General features: G+C 39.1%; 1 long non-coding RNA gene across 1 annotated transcript; it reads right to left on the reverse strand.

The window, feature by feature from the left end:
• Positions 1–5,785: 5,785 nt before the first annotated feature.
• Positions 5,786–25,499, reverse strand: LOC135298154 (uncharacterized). Its single transcript, XR_010360149.1, has 2 exons — positions 25,361–25,499; positions 5,786–5,935 (listed from the first exon to the last, which is right to left on the reverse strand). It is a non-coding gene; the product is annotated as an uncharacterized LOC135298154 (long non-coding RNA).
• Between the last annotated feature and the right edge of the window lie 1,513 nt (positions 25,500–27,012).

Below are 27,012 nucleotides of genomic sequence, written 5' to 3' on the forward strand. Positions count from 1 at the left end.
CCTAAAGTATTTGCCTAAAAATTTGAATAAATTAAATAGAATAATGAAGATATAGCACGTTTCTGTGAGTAAACGAGTTTCCCACATCTTTCTATTTTCCATAAATAAACATTTGTGATTATTTATATTCCTCATTGGACACTATTTTGAGAAGGAGCCATTCAGTCTCCTATAATTTACTATGACTGCATCTTGGACAGTTAATATAAAACAAAAAAAAATAAAATGTGTTAAGTTGAAACTAAAGTCCAAGCTGAGAGGTTACTGGAGGACATAGGACTAAAAATCAGAATGGAAGCCACTTGACATCCATATAAAGTTAAGAAAATACTTGGGTTGGGCAAGGGTGGATGAAACAGCTTCTTGACATTATTTTCTGCACAACTATGCAAAAATGTCTCTGATGCTGAGAAAAAGATTTCCTTAGGTTGTTTCAGGGAGAAGGACATAGGGTAAAGAAAAAACAAGGTACTTTAAAAATAAACTTTTCCAGTGTCTATCCATCCAATGTAAAACACGCTGTCCTGGATTGGTGACAAGCTGTTCCTCTCTCTCAGGGGGATAGCATGGACCTGTTGTGGTGCAGGGTTCATTTGGTTTGTTCTGTTTCCCCCTAAAGCTATAATGGTTCGGTCCTGGGGTCCCCCCCCTCCCCTGGCAACCCCTCCTTTTGAGAGTGTCAAATTGTTGTCTCCTCCCCTGTTCCCCTGGTTACCCTCTGTCAATCCCTCCCTGAGTTCCTGTCCATCACCCACTGTCCCCTTCCCTCTTTCCAGAAAGTTCTCCCCTCTTCGGTGGGTTATTGGATCGGGAACAAGAGTCCCTCCCTGTCACATTCCCTATTGGCTAACCGGCATGTTTCTCACGAATCACAGAATCACAGAATCACAGAATAATGAGGTTGGAAGAGACCTCTAAGATCATCAAGTCTAACCTATGCCCTAACATCTCAACTAGATTATAGCACCAAGTGCCATGTCCAGTCTTTTTTTAAACACATCCAGAGATGGTGATTCCACCACCTCCCTGGGAAGACAATTCCAGTGCTTTATTATTCTTTCAGTAAAAAATTTTTTCCTAATATCTAACCTATACCTTCCCTGACGTAGCTTGAGACTGTGTCCCCTTGTTCTGTCAGTTGCTGCCCGGTGGAAGAGACCGACCCCCACCTGTCTACAACCTCCCTTCAGGAAGTTGTAGAGAGCAATAAGGTCACCTCTAAGCCTCTTCTTCTTCAGGCTAAACAACCCCAGTTCCTTCAAACGTTCCTCGTAGGGCTTGTTTTCCAAGCCCCTCACCAGCCTCGTTGCTCTCCTCTGGACACGCTCAAGCATCTCAATATCCTTCCTAAATTGAGGGGCCCAGAACTGGACACAGTACTCAAGATGTGGCCTCACCAGTGCCGAGTACAGGGGGAGAATGACCTCCCTGCTCCTGCTGGTCACACAATTCCTAATGCAGGCCAGGATGCCGTTGGCCTTCTTGGCCACCAAGGCACATTGCTGGCTCATATCCAATCGGCTGTCAACCAGCACCCCCAGATCCCTTTCTGCCTGAACACTGTCCAGCCAACACGAGTTCGTTCCCTCCCAAGTTCTCCCTCACTGGTTAATGTGTTGTATGTTCCGCCCCTTTATAATCGGCTGTACCCCGACCTCGTGGTCTCGACTCGACTGGCTCCCTGGAGACAATAAACCTTCAGACTTTGCCCCCGAGAAGAGTCCCTCTTTTCTTACTTCGCCTTCCTGCTGATCACTGCTGCCTCCTGCTGAGGCGCTCCCCGGACGCTCCCGGCGCATCTGGGCAGTGCCCCCCGGCTGTCAGCTGCTGTGCCTTCAGCTCGGCCGGTGCGGTCTCCTCCCCTACTCGGGGGAGTAGAGAAAAAACTCAGACAGCAGCTCAGCATGGACCCCAGCTGTGAGATTCACAATATCCAGCATCTTGAGCTCTGAAACTCTTTGTATCCAGCTCTCAATATCCGCATAAAATTTTTGACCTCTCACATGGATTTTCCCTGGCTTTCCTCAGTCATTTAGGGAATTTGACATGGTTCCCTGTCTTTTCCTCTCAATGTCACTTTTTCTTCTACAGTATGAGAACTACATCTGCAGGAAATTAATTTTAATTTCACAAGCCCCTTAAAATTGGGTTTGTCTGTAAATTCACCTTCTTTGCCATAAAGAAGAGAGGGAACTCAGGAAGTCCACATGAATGTTACAATATCATTCAGTCTGTTTTAGGTAGCAATCTCAGTATAGATTTCCTATTTACCCTTCTCAGTTCAAAGCCTTTGCTTGATTCATCTTCAACTGCCCAGTATCTTGAAATTTTGTTAAATATTTTCCTAGAGAAATCTCTCTAGCCATTACATATTTCTAGATCAATCTAAGTTCTCAGCCTGTATCCTACTCCTTTTTCATGAAAGCTTTTTTCCACAAAGGACCTGAGTCTTTGTTTAATCATCAAATTCACAAAGGTGAATCATCAAATTCACTAGGGATTCTGAAATTCAGCATTAATAAAAAGAAAAATATAATTTCTACTCTCACATGCTCTATTCTGGACTGTCATCTGGAAGACTATTATTATACACTGGATTACCTAGTGTCCAGATGTAGTTGTAATTCAACTGCTTCCAAAAAAATGCATATTAGTTATTATAAAAAAGGGTTATTGAACTCAGTTTGAACTGATTGTGGAAACATAATGGTGCTTAATTGAAATCTATGTCTAGAAGTCCTGAGAACTGCCTTTCCTCATCCTTTAAGGACTCACCAAGATTGCCCTGATTTTGTGTTAAATTTATGTTTATTTGTGACCTTGAAAGACTCTTGAAATGAAAAACTACCTCCCAAGCTCAGGGGCAGAGCTATAGAAGGCAGTACTATCTCACTAATAATAAAAATAATAATTATTATTATTATTCTGTTTCAATCAATTATAATCCCTAAATTAAACTCTTTATGAAACATCTGCTGTTGACTTCTGTATGACAACTAATTATCTTAGAGCCTTTTTTCCTCAAATGTCAGAAAATCTACTTCCTGCTCACCCCAAACTTTGAAACTATTCTTTATGACTGAGAAAGGCGTATTTTCCTTGGCACTTTGGACTGATACACATTGGCCAAGTGACTTCAGTTTTGTTAAGTCTTTGGAAACCTCTCTTTGGCTGTTCCTGAGAAAGGGGAAATCTGACTCTTTTGCTTGTGCTATGAGTTCAGGAAAGGGCACAGAAAGAAAGCATCTACTCTGAACTCTGAAACTTCACCATAAGAGAAAAAGCTATTTTTTCCTCACCACTAAATGTAGAACTATTAAATATTGGACTGTTTATGTAAAAGAGAATTGTTATTTCTCCCCCTTGGATTAACATTGCATTTGTTCAGTGAGTTTTGCAAGTTTCATATCTCATGTCCTTTCCTAGTTGCAATTCTGAAGGTACACTGTCAGACTACTTAAAACTGCTCATCAGGATCCTTGCCATGTCTTCTGCTATTCAAACAAAATAACTCTTAAGAGGATTCACTAAATTTTTCCAGTCAAGATAAGCCAGAATTGCTGAAAGTATTTCAATGTAGTGTCTCTGCCAGCTAGCTTATTTGGACTGAAGCAGATAGGAGAGTCTTCACCCTTGATGATTTTTTGATTTGCAGGTGTGATTTCAAGTGAAGCTGTGTAGCTGACATTGGGCTAACAAAAATATTATAATGTCTTCAGCCAGCATAGCTGGAACAGGAAAGGTGCATGTTGATTGAATAATGGTGAAAAATAATTTTTCTCAATACTTGCATTTTTTGGTAAGTTAAGTACCAGCTTCTGTGTCTGGGAGCTTAGGAAAGAAGTGCATTTCAGTGAAGAAGGATGCCTTAGGGTCATGTTGTAGCACATAGAGTTGTGGAGTAAAAATATTTTTTTTAAATAGAAAAAAAACAACAACTGTATTAATTTGAAGATATTTAAATTACCATAATTATTAAAATACAAATTGAATGGGTTAAAATAAGCTTCTATGCCCCAGTTATGTATCAGATATACCAGTCATGTAACACAGTAATATGCCATATATTGAGGCTCAGTCCTACATATCCCATTCAGCCTGCCTATTTCAGGGTGCTCTCTTTGATTTTTGATAACTTTGTTCTTCTAATTTTTAAAATTTTTATATAGTTCATTTTCTTCTCAAGAGTTCATGTTCTTGAAGGAATATGCATACTTGAGTTTGCACCTCAAGGAGAGGCTCTGCTGACCACCCTAGATGCCCGGGTAGAGCCATTGAGGCCACTCTCATGGACTTCTGGCACCATCTGGTGGAGGCTTTCCATCCAAACGGTAGATTGTAGAAAGGTTTGGTAATTTGCTTTTACATCTCCAAAATACAAACTGAAGTGCCATATCAAGATACGTATTGTGTTATACCAGTCAGGGGTGAAGAGAGACATGGCATGCATACTCACTTGCTACCTTTAAAGTGCTTATGAAGTGTATGGGAAGACAATATGAATTTCCACACGAAATATTTTGGTTGTCCATTCATATATATATTTGAGAATTTTCCTCCAGACATTGGTGAGTTGAGGCAGGTACAAAAATTGTTCCTGGTAAAAATGTAATGAGGGAATTTAGTTGAGCAAGAGCTTTTTATTTCTTTAGCAATCCCCAAACCTTGCTTTATACTACCAGCTGGTCAGAGCCAGAGGATTCCTGTTTCAGGCATTTCACAGCAATGGAAGAAAACATTGTGAGTTTTTTAAGGGCTTCTGTTACAACACCCACATTTCTGTATACTGCTATAGGTGTTTCCTCATGTTCAGCACACAAGTGAAGTAGCTGTCAAATATTCCTCAACTTCCTGATAACGATGCATACTAGAAAGTTCTTAAAACAAGCTGATGGAAGTTGCTTCTAAATATAGGGGCCAAGGAAGATTTTACAATATAAAACACCACCAGCAGAGGCTGCATGTGTCTCTCCTCAAATCCCAAATGTAAACCAGATGAGAAAACAATTGTCTGATGGCTAAATACTACAAGATTTCTGTGCAAATGCCAACAATATAAATTCTCTTCTCATTAGATTTGGCTGAAAAATTCTTTAAAGCTAAATGAAACCATATCCCCAAACTGAGACTACACCTTCCCTGCAGTTAAAAATATTCAGTTAATTTCTTTATTGTTTTTCTTAATATCTTTATCCTTTTATTTCAGTTCAACTTTTAGAAAGAAGTAGCTCTTTATATCTGATAAGGACCAATAATTCCTGGTCCAGGAGGACCTGGAAACCTTTTCAAGAATATATACCATCAGTCTGTGGTTAGTAGATTGTGAATTGAGAAGTCTGGATTTGCTTCTAAGAAACCCTTGAAGTTCTGGATCCTTCTCCAGATAAGCCTTTCAAGCAATATGTTGATGACATTTACACATAATGCTATCTTATTTTCATGAGGTCTCTGCTGAGCCATCTGCCCCAGACAGTCACACAATCAGCAAGCCATTTATCCCCATTGATAGTCTGTGTGCCATGTAGCTTTTACAAGCCAATTGCTTGAGGTGACTGAAAATAAGCCTAAGCATCAGATCCACTCACATGGCCACTTTGGCTGGAAAGCTACTGCTCTTCATGCACAAAAATACTGATCACAGATGATGTCTCATAATTCCATTGTGACTGCATAATGAATCTTACTTCTAAGAGCAGGGATGCTTCCTATTCATGTTCTTTGGTTAATACTTGAGAAGACTTCTGCACTCCGTTTTCTCTGAGTCATTGCCCATTTTCATTCAACGTTATGATGATGAGTATGCTTTCTATGAAAAATAGTTGTGTGGGAGCAACATCACTGGTGAAATAGTGTAATGTTCAAAAGACAGGGGCATGATGTGACAAAAGGGAGATTCCTGAAGTGGTGGCTGGTTGCTGTCTTCTCTTCCTGTGACCTGGAAAAAGGACAGAGGATAATGACCATCAGGAAGTGCCTCTACTTTTATCCAATCCAGACACAGGAGACTGATGGAAAATTAGTCCATACCCTGGGATTAACAGTGACTTGCTTGACAGCAGTGACTTCAAAAAGTTTCAGCATAGTAGTACTGACTGTGGATTTGGGAATTCTGAGGATGTAGCCTCTTGTAGTTATTAAACAATTTCAGGGAGCTTCTCAGGTAATTTGGTTACCAGTACTTGAACTACCAGAGTAGTCTCTGTCTCAGCTCTCAGACATGGTAAGAAGCAAACCAGAGAGCTGGTGGTGGCTATGGGCAATGGACCACTTCCAACACCCATTTTTATGCATCCAGCCTTGTTTGGAGAGAGACTAAAAGCATATAGCAGTATGGAGACAATCAAATTCTGCCACAGACCTAGAGAAAGGACTCTGGCTGTCTTGTTTATTAATATTGATACTGAAAAATGTACATAATATTTTCTGGAATTGCCTGTACTCACATTTTGCATAAAATCAATTAAAAAAAGAAAATAAATTCACTTTCTGTAAAGACAAAGTTAAAATTTTGGTTAGCAAGTTCAAAGCTCTTACAAAAATTGCTGTAACAATATATGTACACTGTTATGTGCCAGTCAACAATTAAAAAGGAAGTTTTCTCTTTTGGCTGATTTTGTGCATTACACTTTTCCATAATCTTAGTGCATGCTCATTGCTTGTCATGCTCTCTTCAGATTAAATTACCCATGCTTGCCTTTTGCACCATTCCAAGGCTGTTTTAAAATTGTACAAATCATGTCACAGGAGAAATTATTGTGCTAATGTATTGTATGTCAAGCCAAACATTCCTGGTTTGCCTTCCTTGAAATCACACATGACATATTAAAGTACCACAGAATATTGATTTAGTATATTGCTGCCCCTCTCTATCCCATTCCAGAAAGCCTAGCTGGAGACTGATTGGAGCAGCACAGCCTACTTCCAAACCAGCTGTTGCAAACTGTTGCAGTCTCTCTGTCCCCTTGCTGCAGTCTTCTCTTTCACCTCTTCTCATTGTCTAGGCTCAGGGTTGAAAACAACACTCTATCCAGCTCCAGAACAGGTTGTCTGGGTCCCCCCAGGAGCTGACTGTTAAGTGAAGGCATTCTGCAGGCAGCACATTGCAAAGTATTTGACTTTCTTTGTCCTAATGAGGCAGGCGAAAGAGATGTCACCTTACAAATCTCTAATCTGCATGTAATGAGACTATTATTGTCAGACTAACTCTCTCCACTGGCCTGAGTTCATACAACCTTGTTTTTTTTCACTACTAATTTTTATAATCTCATGTTTTCTTTTTGAGACAGATGCTTTTCAGAGAAGAGGAAAATTACAATGTATTGAAGTTTTGTGCTGAAGACATGATAATAAAAAAAAAAAAAAAAGGCTGAAACAGACTGGTTGTCCTGAAACTCTCTTATCCACATTTGTGTAATTCATAAGACTGTAAAGTTAGAATGACAAAATCAAGGCTATATATCTATATCATAAGGTACTCCAGGAGGTGATATCAAGATGTCCTTGTGGGTATTACAGTAAGGGTGAGCAGACATTCTCTAGTGTATTTAGTCAATAGGCAGAAAAAAAGAGGTTCAATGCTTCCCTTGAAGAAGGCATTCACAACATATGCAGTTCAAATAAAATGGTAGTTTTGCTCCCCTGGAAAATTGCAGCCTGAATTTTGTGACCAATATCTGCATTTGAGTAGAATAAACCTCAGCCATCAAGGTTAGTGTTGTTTTAGGGATTAAGATAGAAATTGCAAATCCAGCTTCAGTGGAATGGAATCTGGGGCCTTACATTTCAGCATTAACTTGTCCAGGAACTTTTTTAAGGGTTTTTTTCCCCACACAAATAAAACCTTAGAAGCATCTTTCCCCACCCTTCCCTTCATCCCAGGCTCAACACCAATCCGGATTTTCTCCACTTCCTCCTCTCAGCAGCAGAAGGGTGAAGGAAATAGTGGTTGTGGTCTCTTCATCATAGGTTGTCTCTGCCACTCCCTCCTCAGGAGAAGGACTCCTCATACTCTTCCTCTGCTCCAACATGGGGTCCCTCCCATGGGAGACAGTCCTCCATTAACTTCTTCATAAGTTGCAGGTCTTAACAAACTACTCCAGTGTCGATTCCCCTTGAAGTCACAAGTCCTACCAGAAATCCTGCTCCAACACAAGCTTCCAGAGGGTTGCAACCTCCTTTGGACATCCACGGGCAATGGCATGAGGCCTTCCAGACGCTCTGCTCCTCTGTGGACCTCTATGAGCTGCAGGGGTACAGCTGTCCCATGAAGGTCTACACCATGGGCTGCAGGGGAATCTCTGCTCCAGCACCTAGAACACTTTCTCCCCCTCCTTCTTCCTTGACCTTGGTGACCACAGAGCTTTTTCTATTGCATATTTTCATTCCTCCCTTCTTTGTCTTCAATTGCTCCTGTTTAAGGTTCTTTCCTCCCTCCCCACCTTCTTAACTGTGTTGTCCCAGATATGTTTTCACTGTCACTGTGATGGGCTCAGCCTTAGCCAGCATCAAGTCCAGTTTGGAGAAACTTCTAGCAGTTTCTTAGAGAAGCCACCTCCATAGCTCCCCCATTGTGAGGGAGCACAGTCTGGTGATCTGACAAAAAACTTGGTGCACAGGATTCCACTCAGCGTAAATCAATCTTACTAAATCTCCTACTCACTGCTCTCATATGGACAGTTGTGCTTACACAGGCTGTGGAGTAAAATCACTGCCAGAAAGATGGGTGGTCCTGTGTACTTCTCATAGGGAAGAAGAGACATAGGTTATACAGGTATCAGAAGGTCTCTTTGTTGTTAAAAGAGCGAACTTAAGTCCAGAACTGATGCCTGCAATTTATGGAACTTCACATTAAGCATCTTAAAACAAATTATTGCTACAGTATATCAATAATTTGATTTCAGCGAGCACTCACCAGAAAATATTAGATAAATCTCAGACCCTCAACCTACAGGTTTTGTGTGCCTGTCAGAAGACAACTACCATGGACCAAAGACGTCTTTGCTGGTTTCATCAGCAAAAATACTACTAAAAACACTGCCAGAAATCTTCCAGACTGTTCCAGGCTAATGTAAAAGCTTTTTCTGTTGAGGAAACAAGACTGCGAAGTGGGTCTGAGGGAAGGGGTAGTTAGAACTGCTTGACATTATATCAGTGACCGTCTGAAAGTTACATTGACCTACATCTTGTATAAAAACCAAAAAAATCTGAATAGAAAAATTACTCTATATTTAAAAGTAAGTCTAAGACCATCCTGATAGTGGTCTAAGAAAGTGTTTTCATGTTTTGCAGACAAACTTCTGTTAAAGAAAATGCAGTACAGCTTGTAACCTGAAAAATGAATCAGAAATTACTTAAAGTCAGGGATAAAATCTAGGGAACATTGAAAGGAGATAGTTTCATTATTAAAGGGGTTAGAAATTTTATAATTGAACCATGAAATTTTAAGAGAGAAAAAAAACTCGCAACACTTTGTTCCAGACATAAATATTTTAACACAATCTGATTAGTTTTCCCAGCTTTACCTTAAATACAGATGTCACATGACACCTAAAATAAGCAAGATGGAATTTTCATTTTGTTAATGTTAAAGCAAAACAATACATGTTGACATACTAAGAAGAATTGTGGGTAACTTGTTTGGTTTTTTTTTAACTGATAATTCTTATGTAATTTTGTGAACATTTTGAGGCATGTTCTGCTTCATTTTTATCACATTTATGATTAACCAGATTTTCACCACCTTAATATCAAAGACCCAGTAGATGGCAGAATGGGCTTACTTATTGTTAAGCTGAGCCCAGCTACCTCTGCTCATTTAACAAATTAAAACCCTCTGGAGAAAAGATATATTTGGGCTATGGTCCACAATGTGGCTCTGGCCGATTGCATGTGTCCATTCGTACTGCAGTTTTTAGCTTTTTATTGAATTATAGAAAGACAAATTACTGATGTATCTTAAAGAGACCCTTTGATGCCTGTATAACCTATGTCCCTTCTTCCCCTTGAGAAATACACAATTTGGGGCTTGTTTGTTTTCTTCAAATAGACCAATGTAGGTAGGACTTAACAATGTGAGGGGCTACAATACTTATTCTCTGCAGCCTTAATGGAAATTTGTAGGAAAATCCATTTTGCTTGACTTCTAGCCTTATCTCTAGCCACAATTCTTGTTGGCACACATTGATTGAAGAGGTTTATATCACATTTGGGGCTGATTTCTGGAGGCTGCCCTGGTACAAGGATCCTATTTAAAAAAAAATTATCAATTTTTTTGAGACACTGCTTTTTTTCCTTCTGCAATGGGATTAAACCAAAATTTTTAGAAAGCTGTCAAGATCAATTAAAAAATGAGGAAGCTAGAAAGTAACCCTCACCTATGAGTGTTAGCCCTGGAGGTGAAGTACAGCCTGTAGGATAGAAAGTCCAAACACAAGTTCCTGATCTGTCTGATATACTCAGCCTTCAGTCACACTGAAATGATTGGTCATGTTTTGTCTTGGGCTTCTGTGTGAGATTCCAGCCTGTCTGTAAGTATCACCAGTTGAAAATATTAATGAAATTGGTATAGGTCTGAAACTAACACTTTGAGCTTTGAATATCTCAAGTGGTGTTTGCTTGCTATACCACTGGCTAAGGCTAATTTATGAAAAAATTCATAATGGAGAACTAAGGAGAGAAAAGTCTTCTCTGTTTTTATCTCTGAGATTATTACAACACTGTTGTATTTTTCTTTTCCAAGGAGAAACAGCCAAACTTTTTGCTTCTGATCTCAGAAAATCTTCCTTAAAATACATTGTGCCCTATCATGTAATCTTAGCCAAATGAAGGAGTAGGTTTATTCGTTTATTTATTTATTTGAGAGAGAAAAACTATTGCTAAAACATAGGATATTTTATATGACCTCTTTTATAGGATCGTTCATTTTGTTGTTATTGAAATTTTGGGGTTTTTTTCTTTACATTTACTATAATATAGACTTCTAAGTTTGGTGAGGTGCCAAGTACATAGAGATTAAAGCCATTAGCTGGGTTGCAAATCAGTGCTATTCTTTTAAAGTAGAAATAGTTTACTAAATTAATGTTTATTGAAGCCTAATGAGTGAACTTTGCAATATGCAGTTTGCTAGGACCATGAAAAGACAGGAGGCTAGATTATGATCTCATTAAATGAAGATAAATTGGTGCTATTCCAATATTTAAAAATTATCAGAATTTCATCTTCTGTGTTGCAGGCTAGATCCACAGAGGACCTACTTGGTTGTAATGCTTTATATCTGTGCACCTAATAAGGAACATAACACAATAATAAAAATTAAATCTGAATTTATCTTCCTACAGTATTTACACAGACTCTGATAATTCCCAATGGGTTCAAAACACCCAGCATTAAGTTCACCATACAAATTAGGCAGACACATGCCCACCAGGCACCTAAAGGAGAGTATATTAAAATCCCAATAAGCCCCAGCCACATTTTATACCTTTTCCTCTAAAGTATGGTGTGGTGTAGTCAGGCTGTTCTGTTTTACATAATAACTCAGTGTTTACAGTAGCAGTTGCTTAAAGCAAAAGGCAGAAATTATATAGGTAACAGGAAAGATTTTACCTGTCATATTCTATTGCTTTCTTCTCTCTTGACCCTCTCAATTGCATTGAGCATTATTTTCTTTCCTTACAGTGAAATTTCCACCATTCCCACTTAACCTGGAGATTTGGAGAATCAAAGAATCATAGAATGGTTTGGGTTGAAAAAGACCTTAAGGATCATCTGGTTACAATCCCTCTGCCGTGGACAGGGACATATTTCATTAGGCCAGCATGTTCAAAGTCCCATCCAACCTGGCCTTGAACATTTCCAGAGGTGGGACATCCATAACCACCTTGGGTAACCTATTCCAGTGCCTTACCATTCTCACAGTAAAGAGTTTCTTCCCAATACCTAATCTAAACCTACCCTCTTTTATTAAAAAGCCATTATCCCATGTCCTATCACTATATGCCCTTGTTAATAGCCACTTTACAACCTTTTTGTAGCCCCCCTTTAGACACTAGAAGGCCGCTATAAGGTTTCCCTGGAGCCTTCTCTTCAGGTGGCACAATCTCTTAGCCAGAAGGACTTATCCTAAAGGCTGGGAAATTAGAGTCCAAATTCCTTTGTATCTGCACATGTACTCATACAACACATATTCTTACATGAGACAAGACTGCTCTATTAAAAAGCAATTAGCAAATACAAGAACATCTGTTTGTGAATGGATGCTTTGTTTTGTCTGCTCCTGGATGGATATCAAGCCAATACCAACAAGAAACCTGGGGTTTAGAAAGTATTTCCCACCTCTACATTAATAAATGAAACAAGCTGTGAAATGCTCCCAGTCAAATACATGGACACTTAGATTGTTAAAAAATCCCTACCACAGCTGTGGTCTGGGAAGACTAGTGGTGCCCAGAAATATCCCCACACACAACTCAGGAATGTGAGCATTTGAAGAGACATTTCCAGCATGCCACTTTCCTGCCTCCAAGGGGGCTTTAGATCCTGGAAAGTTTATGAGCTTCAACACAAGCTTAAGATACTCTGTGCTGGTTTGCCACAGTGTTTGGAAATGTTCCTGTGTGTTGAATTCCCTAGCCTAGAGCAGAACATGTTTCCTAGCTCTCAGCCAGGCCAGACTACAAGTTGAGGCAGGGGTCTCTTGGAGCTATTGTCCTGCCAGGCCGCCACCTTTCATAAGGCTGTATTTTTGGTGCATTGCCACTGTTAGCATCTGAGGAGCAATTTTTAGTGCCATGATTTTTGATAGCATGTCCTAGGGTTGTCCTAGGCTTGGCCCTGCTTTTCCAACAGAATGTTTCATCCTTCCTATTCCTTCAGTTTTCCTTGAGAGAAAAGGAAGAAAGACAAAATAAGGGCTCAGAGAGTACAGCTACTCAGCCACGGGGGGTAGAGCTCAGAAGCCCTTGCTTTCCGTGGAGGAAGCTCCTTTCATTGTCAACAGATGGAAAGGGGAAATTGGGGGTGGGGGCAGACTGCTGATGGCTGCTTTGATGTTGGCCTGTTTGTTTGCTTTCTGCTTCCTGGACCCCCAGCCGAGGGGCTGGGGCTGTCAGCTGTGGAAGAAGCGCAACAGGATGGCTGGCAGAAGCCTGCAGACAGGATGGCAGCAGATGTTGGCAGCAGGAGTGGGTGGCATCAGCTTAAAGCAAAGCAGGGATAACCTGAAAGGATGAGACCAGGGAGTGAAAGAGAGTGCTAGGGAACTCTGCTGAGGCAGTAGGTGTCTGGGGTGGGACAGCAGTGCTCATTCAAATGGGTAAAGCATAGGTGGAGACATTTGGGAAACTATGCAGCACAGCCTTCCATGAATTTGTTACTAATTTTCAACCCTGACACAGTTCAACTGTTTGTGAGTAAGGATGTCACATGGCTATGGATATGGACTATGGCCCTACAAGCCCTCAGTCATCACAAGGTCAGTGGGTGCTAGGCTGTGTGACCTTGAAGGTGGGCTCCTTTGGGCACCAGTTCGCTTTGGCCAGGTTTCAGGCAAACCAGAAGCCATGTTGGGATCTCTGGGACATAGCACAGGACAGACTGGCAACTTCTGAAATGTTTTCAGACATCTGAAGGCTTTTCTGTCCCTTAACCTGTTTGTTTTTACAGTATCTCATGGCTGAGGAAAAGTCATGGCCAAGACAATCTCATATTGACAGGTAAGAAAACAAAAACCTGGATACTTTCAGGTTATTTACAGATCCACTGTGATACCACACAGCTGGTTTAATAAAAGAGAAGATACATTAACTCCAGAATTAGTCAGTCAGAATTCCCATCAAGGGGTTAATCTTGAAAATGGTCACCCAGATGGATCTAGCAACAAAATATAAATCTGTATCTCACAATAGCAATAGGACACCCTGGTCATTTATAACATGCCCACCTTAATGCAGTTCTCATACTTCCTGACAGATGTTTACTTTGTCGCTCATCTAACATAGCCAGCACTAGAAAATAAAGGTAATTAACATGCAAAGTAATAAAAAAATAATGCAGTGTGAAAACATGGGTCTTCTGTAAAAAAAAAGTTACTGTGAAGTGTTTCCTGACAACAGGAATGCTTCCCCTGAGAGAATTCAGGGGGATGCACATGCAAACAACCAGCACTGATCCAGCCATGGTGTACTTGCCCTTCAGTCAGTGACCCTGTCTCAGCTTCAGGAAGATGTGATGAATAGTGTGTGTCTTTGGAGAGAGCTCTGGGTTTTCAGGGACAAAACTATGTTGCATGTCTGATACCTGGGCTACAGCAGGTATGTGATTACATTACTCTAAACACTGCAAGAAGGCTTGAATTACAGAAGTGAAATGGATGCCACTTTTGTTTTCATGGAAATCCCTCTTCTCCAAGGGAAAGAGAGAATGAGAACAGCGGAGGGCACAGTTTCATTTTGTGAAAAAACTGTTTGCAAAGTCATGTCAAAATCGGGAATTATTTGGGATACTTATGCTTTCCCTTTTTATTTTGGTGTTTCCAGCCTTCTTGGAGAGAGCTTGTCTACCTTAAGAGAGCAATAAAATTAAATGTCTATTTTGCTCTGTGTACAATTCAGCATTGCACTGATCAGTGGCCTGTGCATGATTAAGCATTAGGACCAGTCTTGCAATTCTTGGCAAGCAAAACCAAAACACTAGTGAGCAACTGGATCTTTGCAGTCAAGCATCTCTTGCATTCACGTCTCAGATGCCTTTGATTGGGACCTGAAGGTCCAGGCCATTCACCACACTTTGCAGGCATTTGAGAAATGAGTACTTCCTGTTTACATCTCACTGTAAATTGATTAGCCACAAAGCTGCTATTAAGGCACCAAGTCTGAGATCATATATGCACATACTGGAGCTATGCATTTATAACAATGCTTTTGTTTATGCAGTCTCTACAGGTCAGTCAGGAACACAGGACTTTAACAGAAACTCCAGATACCACATATAGGTGCCTGGTGGGGAACAGTGGTTTAACTGTGGTTTCTATTTTTCAGATGAATTCAGAGGGTGAAATAGCACAATCTCTAGAAAGAGATGTTTGAGTCAAGGAACCATCATTTTCTAGAGATCATCAACCTGTTAGGAAATTGCTTGCCTCTTATTATTGGTCATAAGACTGTTTATCATGATACAAGCACAAAACACTTATATTTATTGTGTCTTTTGTCAGCAGTGTACTTTGTTCATTTTACAGTGCTCTTATAGATCAGGCCTGTTGAACACAACTAAGAAAAGATACGAGGTTTTTACAACTGCGTAACTGTGTTTTGGACGGAGGTGACAGGAAAACAAGATACAGAATAACCCAAATAAGCTACACAAAGTACATCAAAGTACATCAGTAAATTATTTTTTTAACCTTTTTCTGTGATTTTAAAATAAAATTATATTTATTGAAATTTGGTAAAAAAAATTGAATTTCTAACATTGGTATTGGAGGTGAACCAGGCAAAATCTACTACAAAATGAGTAATTGCATACACAAACAATGTTTGTGGATTAAAATTACCCATTTTGCCTGGTCAGCTACCATGAATACATAGATTCAGCTTGAGGCCACAAGAGAGATGTCTTCAAAGTCTGATGGAAAATTAGAGATGTGAACCAGTTTGAATGAACAAGCACCAATGCAATCACCCTAAAAAACTCAAACCAACCCAAATGGGAAAATAGATGGTGGGAAAAGATAAAACCTACTATTTTTGTTTTAAATAAGCATTTCACAACAAAAGAAAGCACAAGCCCCAAAACTCTTGTCCTTTTTGTGTTTGGCCAAAGTTACAATAGAAGCAACAGAACAGTGGGGGGGAAATCTTATTTTTCAGAATAACTGGACTGAACAGACTTTGCTTCGGGGCTCAGTCTGTTAAAAAATATCACACTGAGTCTTTTCAGCTGAGTCTTACAGGAGGAGGACCAATATGCTGGCTGCTGTACTAACTTCAGCTTTAGAAGTTTCAGTGTGCCTCTTGCCACCACACTGCACAGAGTTTTATGTGTGATTGAACATGCTGGCTGCATGAGTGTTATGTTCTAGCTGCATCCTTAAAATGACACTCATGCCCTAATTGACCATCTGCACCCTAGCCATTTCCATAGTCTGTCCACAGAAGTCTGTCTGTCTGTCTGTATAATATTTTGATCTCCAAATGTAAACTAATACTGTAGGCACCCTTAGTAGCCTCCCTTTACCTGTATTGTGACCTACCAGCATATTTGAAGAAGTGTTATATTTTCAGCCTACACAGTCATCAAGGAAGACTTGCAGTTATATTATCTCATCTGTGGTTATTCAGCTGCAGAAAATCCCATTTTCTGTGACACTGTTGGGAGCCCAATTTACCACATTCCAATTAACTTCCTCTGTTAGTATTAGTTTTCATGTGGTCCATTGCTTTTACTTGTGATGGGGATTTTTTGCATCTAGAACCAAGTGGTTAGCCAAAGTTCAGGATCTTACAGGTTTAGGAAAAATCATAATAGTGTTTAAGTACAAACAAGTTATACATAATCCCATACCCCTTAACACAGTAAAAATGAAAGGCAGGTAGATTACTTTCCTAATGTATGTAAGAAGTCACATTATATCAAAAGGTTTCCCAGAAGTACTTTGGTGTAGAATTTCTCTGCATCCTCTCAGGATACTTTCAACACCTTTGCCAGTGAAATGGGGCTTTGCAAATGAACGCCCAAAGTTGATTTATAGACAGTCTGTTCAACCCTGAATCTGACCTGACCTGTTTTGTTTATGGTAAGCTTTCACAGGATCCATCAGGATCTCTCTTCTGAGAGTCTTTCACTTTATTTGCGCTGTACAGACTTCAGTGTGCATCTGAGATAAAGTCAACAGCAACAACGAATATTGTCCAATACAGCAATAAAAATTAAAAAAAAAATAAATAAAAAAATAAACCAACCGAAAGCCCCACCACCAACAAAATGTCTCCTGTGTTCCAGTTTTCTGTTGTAAACTAGGCATTACCAAAGAGGAAAGGAGCATATAGAAGAGCATATAGAAAGGGTGAATGTAGTTTAGAAATGACATCCTGGATAAATAAGATGATTCACTCTGAGGGCTGTGTTTTGTAAAGCTGTATATTGCTTTATTCTCTTCACCCTGTAACAAATTATAATATGAAGAAGAAGTTGGTGCCTCATTAAATATGCTGTCTTGTTCTTTCTTATTGTCAGAGTGTTTATTCTAGACATGGCAGTATTTCAGGCTTCTCCATTATAGTATCCACATGCACTCCTGGCAGTGTATCTCACTCTGAGCTGATCCGTTTGGGTGGAAACTGATCCTTTCTCCAATTTTTTTTATATTGTAAATATGGTCTGTGATGAAAACAATGAGAAAAAAAATATTCACTTCCCAGTCTGTTTCCTTTTTGTGTTGAAATTGACAGTATAGCTGTGTATATATAGCTGTGTACACATTCTCAGCTACTCCCTTAGAAAATGCAAAGATACTAATTTCACTATGTCCTGAAAAGCCAGGACAGAACAGATTTCCTGCACTACACTACAAATTAGGCCCATGTTCTAGAAATATTGGTCTGAGAACAGATTGCCATCTCTCTCACTGTTTACTGCTCTCTGCACTACTATTACAGACTGGTCCACCTCTCATAAAACTCACCCTTGTTCTGAAAACCTGTGGGGTCCTTGAGGAACAATCATGCTGTGCAGCAGAGATTTAAAGACTTAAAAGGTACATAGACCTCATACTGGTCCTTTGCACTAGAGGAACATTTCATTCAGTATAAGATTTTTTTTACAGTAGAATCTAGTTTTAATAATTGATCTTTCAGATTGAATGAAAGTTCACACTGCCCTTTAGCTATTAATCTTCCTCAGAATACATTTAGTCATTATTGCTTTATATACTAAAATCAGGTAACCACAATATTGTATGTCTGCTATGACTTCAGGACATTGTAGCATCATTGTCTGTGGTATCCCTTTACTGATTCCAATCTAGAATCAAGTACCTGCTTGAGACATTTGGCTTCAAAGTGGTTAATTTCTGCCCTGAGGGGTGGATTTTTTCTTTTTTTTTAATTTTATTTTTGTGAATGAGTACTTGCTATGGCCATATCTGGATTTTCATTTTTTTTGAAGCTAAATTTCAGTAAGTACAGTGCCACAGAATATACTTATTCCAGCTTAGCCATGTCAGTTACTTTATAAAGGCCCCGCACTTTCTTCCTGTGCTATGTTGCATGCCTTTGTGTTTTCACAACTGCTATAGATTTTAAAAAGAGAAAACTTCTATTTTTTAGGTAGAATGACCAGCATGTGGCTGCACTGGTATTGATGCTGAAACTTAGAACATTAAAGATAAGAATTGCTTCCAGGTATGTTAATAATAAAATCTTTGTCTGAGCTCAAGGCAATGAGTTCATATTTACACAGGAAAAATCAGATACTGAAGCAGAATAGTGGGCATGATCTAATATCCATCTGACTCTCATGGTTACTTTTTTCATTGGTCCCATATCTTAATATAAGCATAAGTTTTGGATTTTTTCCATGTAAGATTATTATGAATATTATTTCAATCATCAGTCACTTACTGTTTATTGTACTGATATAAAAACTAATAAAAAATTAAGAATCTGAGAAAAAAATGTTTTCAAAATACTTGGAAATTGGGCTGGCTTCTCAGAGTTCAGATAAGGTGTTCAGAAATCTCTTGTTCTATCCAATTCACCTTCAGTGCCAAGAACTGGATAACCCCAGATTCTGTTGTTCTTTCTCCTTCATCCATTTACCTCTCATGTAGAACATGTTTTCAGAGGAAGGAGTCTCCAATCATTCCTGCAGTTATTAAAGAGCTGTCAAATTTTGGTGTGAAATTCTCTGTATTTTTATTCCACTCATTTATTAAGCCATAACCCTGCCAGATGAAGTTACCAAAACCTGAATTAAATATGCAATCACAAAACATAAAATTCACCTGAAAAACATTGTAAGTACCTTTCAAGACCTGAGTTCAGGCTTCTGTTATTTTTATGTTATATTGACTGAAACTCCCTCTATTGCTGCATATTTTATAACAGTGTACAAAGAGAATCCCAGAACCTCTCACTTCAGGAAATATGCACCCTCCAATCCAAGTTCTGGAAGACAAATAAATGAGGAAATGAACCTATAATTTCATCTGGAAAAGTAAGTTAAATCCAGTCACACCTCCCACTGAAACCAAAAGACAACTTTTCATATGTCTCTACATGTTAAATTTATACTATCAGCTATCTTTAACCACTATGTAATATGAGTATTGCAAACGTTGAAATCGTGTGGATGTAAAGTTGGAAGGAACCTTGAGAAATCCCATAATCCAAAGCCCTGCCTGACTTGTGAGATCTGTATGGCTGCAGTATCAGCCTAATCCTTCCTTATCTTTAATAGCATTAATTCTCAAACATATCCATATGGATGAGGGACATACAGCAAGTCATTGATGGGCAGGAGGGGTAGGAATGAGCTGGAACACATTGGAGTTTCTGGAATTCACAGATGTTTCCAACAAAGACCAGATTTCCTAGTCCCTGCCTGGTCTTCCTACCACCAAGTCAGTTTCACAAGTGAGAGAGAAAATTTGAGATACAGCCTCTCATCACCTTTCTGAGTTTGTTACACAGCATCAGATTCACATGAATATATGATACAGAAATAGGAGACCACATTGCTATTCCCTAGTTCTGCTTTTCTTTACTGCTCTAGTACACTACTGCTTGGTTCTTCTACTCTAAGCAGTTATCATGATCAGATTTGATAACTCTCTCTGACCCTGAGAATACTATTATTAGTAGACTTTTGTCCATCAAATAGGGAAAAGAAACACTGCACTGTGTCTATTCACTGCTGTGAAACATCCTTAAAATTTGCAGTGTCAGACAAAGATGAAAGGAAAAATAGAAATAAATTACGCTGATACAAATTTAACACCTTCATCTGTCCCTGTGTCTGTCTCATACATAATTTCTTGTTCTCTGCCAGATGTGTGGGCTGCTCTTTTCCAAGTCTTTCAGTTCAGACTTGATAAAAAGAAAGAATTTTTCCTAAGATATTTTGTAATTACTTTAAATTAAAATATGTTGTTAAGACCATTACTTCCGGGTGTTTTGGGACAGAGTGGCATCCAGGAACCAGCAGGGAATGTCACAGTCAGCAGAGATTACTTGATGTCATATGCATCTGAGAACTGGAAAATGCCTTGTTTGAAGATTGAACAAAGGAAAGGCGCATTGCACGGTCAAAGGGAGCTGGTAGTAAGAACTACAGGTAGGAAAGAGACACAATACAAGGAAGATGTGCTAGTTTTGGTTGGTTGAGAGTGAATTTTCTTCATAGTAGCTGGTATGGGACTACAGTTTGGCTTTGTGCTGGAAACAGTGTTGATAACTCTGGGATGTGTTAATTATTTCTGAGCATGGCTTATGCAGCATCAAGGCCTTTCCTGCTCCTCATCCACCCCATCAGTGGCGTGCACAAGGAGTTGGGGAGGGGACACAGATCAAAAGCATCATGCTCAACATATAAAGCTTGGGGGTAGAAATTGACAGTGGCTGCTGGTACTCAGGGACTGTATAGCTATTGCTTGGTTGGTGGTACGTGATTACTCTTTTGCAGTAATTGGTTTTTTTGGCTTTACTTTTATTTTTTTTCTCCCTTTCTCTTTGTTGGCCTTTTCCCCTTTTTTGTTTTTGGTTTGGATTTTTTAATGATAAAACTTCTTTATCTCAACCAATGAGATACACTTTTTTTACACTTTTACATTGCTGATTCTCTGCATCACCTCACTGGAGGGGATAGGAGCTGCAAGTGAGAGGCTGTTGGCTGTTTAGATACCTAATGGAGTTAAACCATTACAAATGGGGTCTGGACGAAAGCTTGAACACTGGTGAGCAGCACTGTGGTTAGGGGATCATAATCTCTCTAAAGTCTTACTATTTCTCTATAGCCCAAATGCTCATGATACCTAGAAGCAAACCACTTGTTACTGTTGTTACTCCTTGCTGACAGTTTTGTCAATGGCTTTAACAGCAAAAATGCTCGGAAAAATAATTCTAAAGTTTTCTTCTGTTCAGAATTAATTTGGAAGTCAGTATAATCATAGAAAAAGCTTTTTTGATTGGTTTTTTAAAATTTTTTTAAAAACAAAATAAAGGAAGGACTTGCACTGGTGGTGCAGCATATCCACCTAATGAAAATAAAGCATTTTGGAATTACCCTTCTGTTCAAAATTGAGAGGTCGCTCTCACTAAGATGAACACAGTTAAGGCAGCTGATGTTGTGGGGACCTGTTCTTATCCTTGCCTCAACTGGGAGTATCCAATACAATCTCTTAAAATAATCAGCATCAAGGTTGTCTGTTAGGTGCTGTATACAATTGCACCTACTAAAGAGTTGTACCTGAAGGAAAAGGTCTGTGTGTTCCCAATAACAATCTGTATCAGGTGGAACTCTCAAGTACAGGGAAGGATGCATTATATTTTAAAAAGTTTGGGTACTAGGTAACTCAAAGTTGGCATCTGAAAATAGCAAGTACCTCTAACCCTACTCCATGCAAGTTTCATATCCTTGCATATGAAAGAGGTAGAATATATATACCACTCCTCAGGGAAATTCTGAAGACACCCTAAACAGTATTTCTAAAGTAATTGCCTATTTCAGAGTTATGAGCACATAGAAAAGCCTAAGAGAACATAAATAATAGACACAGTAGGAAATAAAACCACCACTGAAATAACTGCAAAGTAAATACAAACTGCCTGTTCTTTGCACTGGATGGAAAAAGATTGTGCAGTCATAAAATCAAAAATGATATTACAATAAAAGTATTAAAGGACACTAAACTAAAATGTTTTCCTCCAAGTTTTTTTTATTAATTTTCAATTTTAAATTTAAATTTATCATCATCTTATTTTTGTCGCACAATCAAATGACCTTCAGGGTTTTTTTGTACTATGAAGTGCATGATTACGTCATACAGCCAAAAGAATTTTAAGTCATTCATAATGAATCATGGGATTAATCACAGGAAGCACAATAATAAGTGAATTACATATATCATATCAAATGCATGGAAGTAAAACCTTTCTACTTACCATGCTTCACTCCTGGTACAGCACACTGCATAGACCATTTTAAATTCTTGAACAAATTTGGTAATTTTTGAGAAACTATTTTCCAATGCCTTCTTGCAAAACCAGGATTAATTTTTCCTGTTTTGTCGAGTAAGCTATTAAGCCTTAGGTGCTGTCATTTCAGGTGGAAGAATAATATGGATAACTGGCATGTGGTCCAGTCTGTTGACTGGATGTGAGCATCCAAACCTTCGCCTTAATTATAAAGGCATCCCTGGGATGAACACACCCAAATACTAGGAATTTGATCTAACTGCCACATGTCTTATCCTGCAGTAAGTCAAAATATTCTCTGATTGTTTGTCTACTTTACTACACACTTAGTACAGATAAATACATATGAATCATGATACATCTTACACAGTGACTTAGGAACAAGAATTTAAAGGCATACTGATTATGACTTTCAGCAACCAGGTGCTCAAACACAGGCTTTTAGGAAAAGTTGCCATGATATTCCTGTGCTACCCATCTTTAAGAGTCACGGTGGTTTTGCCCTGTCTCCCAGCCCAGCTGCTCCCTCATCCCTCATCCCTCATGCAGCCGATGAGTATGTCACCCACCACTCCCCATGGTTTTCTCTACAGCTCAATAACCAAACACAACTAAATTCACTACAGTTAATTCATGCCCTGAGGTGCCTTAAGATTACTCAGAATCAAACAAGTCATTGTTATCCTTGGAAAGCAATGGGTGGTTCTTGGCTACAAAGTTTAATCAGTTTTAAAATATTTGACAGCACCTGGGTTAGCTGAGGCAGAACTAAGCAGAGCTCAGCTGCATGGACAAACAAGAACTATTTTCCTTTTATGCCTAGTCAGAATTAGAGGATAACTGACATAACATGAGGAGGATTCCCATTCTGTCACTTGCAACTCAGGAATGCTGCAAGGCTCAGATTGGTACCATGCTCTGGCCCTTCTCACTGTGAATTCTCAAGTCTACAGTTACCATCATCAGGGTATTAAAGCTTTGCAGCCATCATCTACATCTGTCTGCACCTGGCAAATCCTGCATTCTCCGCCTCATATAAATCCTACTGCTGAAAAGTTGGTTTATACTTTCCATGCACCCAGGGTTAACCTTGCAGTCTTAAAAAACTTTTGGCTTATAAACTGCATAAAGGGGAAATTAGAAACCAGAGGGAGGGCAACAGACAACAATTAAACACAAAAAAATTAATTAGGTTTTTTGAAATGTGTTGGTGACCTGATGAGAAACATGCCAGTTTCTAAACCCTTTCTGTACTTTCATATGAGATACATTTTTCAGTTTCTATGCTTTCTATCCTGTGGTCATTTTGGCCTTGAATGAAGCCCAGAGATATACTAGTTTACTCCAGATAAGCATCCATAAGATTACTTCCTTATCTGAACTTTGTTCAGAGCTTTTTGTTTAAGAAATCAAACCATAAATCAACTTCCTTGTGGTATTCATAGGAATAATTTATTGTTGGCTAGACTGGAGACAGTGTAAGACACCCTTTCTTGTGGTATTTTGGGACTTCAGATTGTTGCAAGATTACTGCAGGCTCCCAAACCAAATATGGACACACACACAAAATAAACAAGAAGGACCTACCACAAATCTGTGCTATTTGTGAAATGGTTACTATCAGAAAGAGGGAACTAAGTTCAGTTCTCTCTCCTGGTATCATCCGGGACTAATGCTCTTACCTTCAGTGAAACTATTCTGAATCATCAATAATTAAACTAGGATGGTATCACAATAAAAAGCTTCAACTGAAAAATTAGGTTGTCCCATCTTCTCTCCTGATGTCATTGGCTGAAGGAAGCTGCATGACAAGGCAGAACTAAGTTTATTTTCTTTTAAAGAAAAAAAAGCTGGATCCAGAAGATCCCATCTCCTCTTTCTAAAAACAGTCTCCAAATCATCTACCTAAACTTTGGTAGACTTTTGGTGTCAATCAAAGTAAAAGATTATGCTAAAATGCAAGAATTTTTTCCCAAGGTCCTCAATTGAAACATCATAACTGCAAATGTGCCATGCAGGAGAAGAACATTCCGCCACAGAGTATTTGACTGGAAAACTGTTTTCCTTTAGTGGTGGAAATTGATTTGCAGTGGCTTGTACTGTGCATGTTTTGAGTGTCCACAAAATTCTCTAGCTGATTATAATCATTCAAATATTTATTAGTGTGGGGTAATCTGAGATTATTTGCTTTCTGCTGTGGAAGGTGGTGATCCAGTGTCTTTGCAGTCTCCAAAGCCTGCTTTTTTATTTTTAACTCTGTTTCTTCGGAAAACAGTGTAATGCACTCTGGAAATAGTGTTTACAGGAAAGCATTATCAGACATAAAGAATCAAAAAGTTTGTGTGGCTCACTCTCCAGACTTTAAGATCATAAACTTATGGTTCTGGTACTTAGTGAGGCATTGGGAAATAATCCAATTCTTCCTATAAGAAGCAAAAGCAACATGGAATTCAGCTTGGATGGGGACAGTGGGAAGTCAGAAAATCCCCCATGTGTCAACCACCTTGTGATATCCATAGACAGATGGGTCTGCTTCAGGAAAAGTGCACTAGGGTTAAGCCATGATCAAGAAGAGCTGGCGAAGGGTCGTGGACCATGCCAAAAAATCTTCTCAACAGCTGTACTAACTACAGGATGCCAGAGTACTGGAGTACTGGCTGGTGAAAGAGATTGAAGGCAGATTAAAAAAAAAGTAATGTCAGTCTTATGAAACAGCAAGAAGGAGCAAAGAACTGAGGAGATACAGGAGGATAAGAAAACAGTGGAGGAGAAATACAAAAGCTTTGGATTTGACTTCCTCCAATTGCTGAGCCATTCCTCAGGCAAGAGGAGAGCTGCTCAGATGCCACTAAGGTCTGTGGGAAGTGGATTTGTGGCTAAGGATTTCCAAGCTATCAATGTGAGACTGCTTAACCAGCTGTGTGTCCCTAATGGCCATGGTCAGGAAGAAACAAGAATATAGGAATTTTCTTCAAAGAAAACAGGAGATAGAGATCTGTGTGAACTTGATGGGGAGAGAAACAGATGAAGAAAGTAAAGAAAAAAAAGAGCTACTGGAAAGCCTAAAGTGGGACACACCTGCTGCACTCTGCAGCAGAATTAAAATTATGGAGTTTGCAAAATATAGCCAGATTAAGTTCTCTGAAAGCAAGAAAGTGTAAATGTCTCACCTTCTCAGATAGGCTGAAAACTTCCAACTGCAAATTTCAGGCAAATTCGTGTGCAGTTCCTGACCTAACAGGTAGGCTGAATCACTGAAGGGCCAGAAGTCATTAGACCCTCAGTGAACTCCATAGAGTGCCTGAGGAATGTCTCTTTAATATCAGCATTCAGTCACCTGTGAACAAAAATACAAAGGCTGGATATCTCTGGGTCAAATGGTGATCTCTGGAATTTGGACGCTTCCATCACAACTGGCAGTTCCATATTATCACCACAGTCAACAATGTCCTAGTCAGTTTAATTCAGTCCTGATTCATTTAAACCTCAGTCCAACATTTTAAAGGTCCCTGATGAATCACATTCTTGAAATATCCATTTCTTTCCATTAGGTGGGATGGGAATTGAGAGTGACTAAGTCAGAGAAGACCTACACCCAAAAAGTCAAGTAAAATTCTAGGAAAAAAAAAAAAGAGAGGACGATAAGAAAAATGAAAGCTGTAATTTCAAGGTACCCCCATGTGACAAAGATGTACTTAATGAAGACCATAACCCCCAGTTTTATTGCCAAAGAAGGCAAATTCTGTTGTGGATGGAGAGGGGCAGGGAGTTCCCACGTTAATTCTGTTCCCACAACTAAAACTGGAATTTGGCCTGTTGCATCAAAGTTTGTCAGCATGACACTTCAAAATCCTTTAATTTAACCCTCTATTCAATTCTGTTGCCAGTTGCTGTGCTGTTTTATTTTCACAAATCCATATGTTTCACAAAGAATACACTTTTCCAAACATAAATATATTCAGCTGTTAAATCCCAAGGAAACCAAGTTCAGCTACAGACAGACTCCCAAAATGTTAAAAATAAGAAAAAAACAATCACAAATATCTTCAAAAATACGTATGTTTTTCCAGAAATAGTAAGCTGAGAAGGCAACAGAACATCTGAGGATTTCTTGTGATGTTACACAACCCTTGGAAAATTATTTCTAGGAATGGGAATTTGAAACCAAATGGGCTTTAGTTACTTGTATGGTAATATCCAGAATACTCCAGTGCATCCTAGTCTGGTGCTATTAGATTAAGCATTCTCTTTTTCAAATGTTAGTGCATATTCATGGTGGATCACCATGTGGATATGAAAATGTTCTCTGTCATCTGCACAAAAAAATTGAAAGCAAGATTCCTCGGGTTGAGCAGCAAGCCTCAGTCCATCAGTGGTCCCTTTAGAGAAAGTCCTTCCTTAAAAATTTGGAAGGGGCATTTAGGTGTCCTTCACATAAAAGACCCCTGAAAGCCAACCAGGAAGTCAGCTTTACTGAGGAAAAAGTGCATTTGGAGGACAAAAATCTGCCTCCTTCTGTTAGCAATCTCAGGAACACTTAAAGGAGGCAATGCCCCCCCCATCTATCTGGTGAATGTACTTCCCTTCAAAGGGAAGGCTTTGTGGATAAGGAAAGGGAATGCCCAGCCTTCAATGATGTGAAGGCTGCAAAGGAAGTTATTCACATGCTAATGAATAAAATCAGCTTTGGGGAAATCTCTCCTGCGTAGTTCTCTATTTTTAGTTTCAACATGGCTTTTAGTCCTTATTCAGCCATAAAATTTAGTGATGACAATGCACCTTTTAATGAAGTGAGATGGACTTTCTGAAATGGAGTACAACT

This window comes from Passer domesticus, chromosome 3 (genome assembly GCF_036417665.1).
Source record: "Passer domesticus isolate bPasDom1 chromosome 3, bPasDom1.hap1, whole genome shotgun sequence".
NCBI classification, from domain to species: domain Eukaryota; kingdom Metazoa; phylum Chordata; class Aves; order Passeriformes; family Passeridae; genus Passer; species Passer domesticus.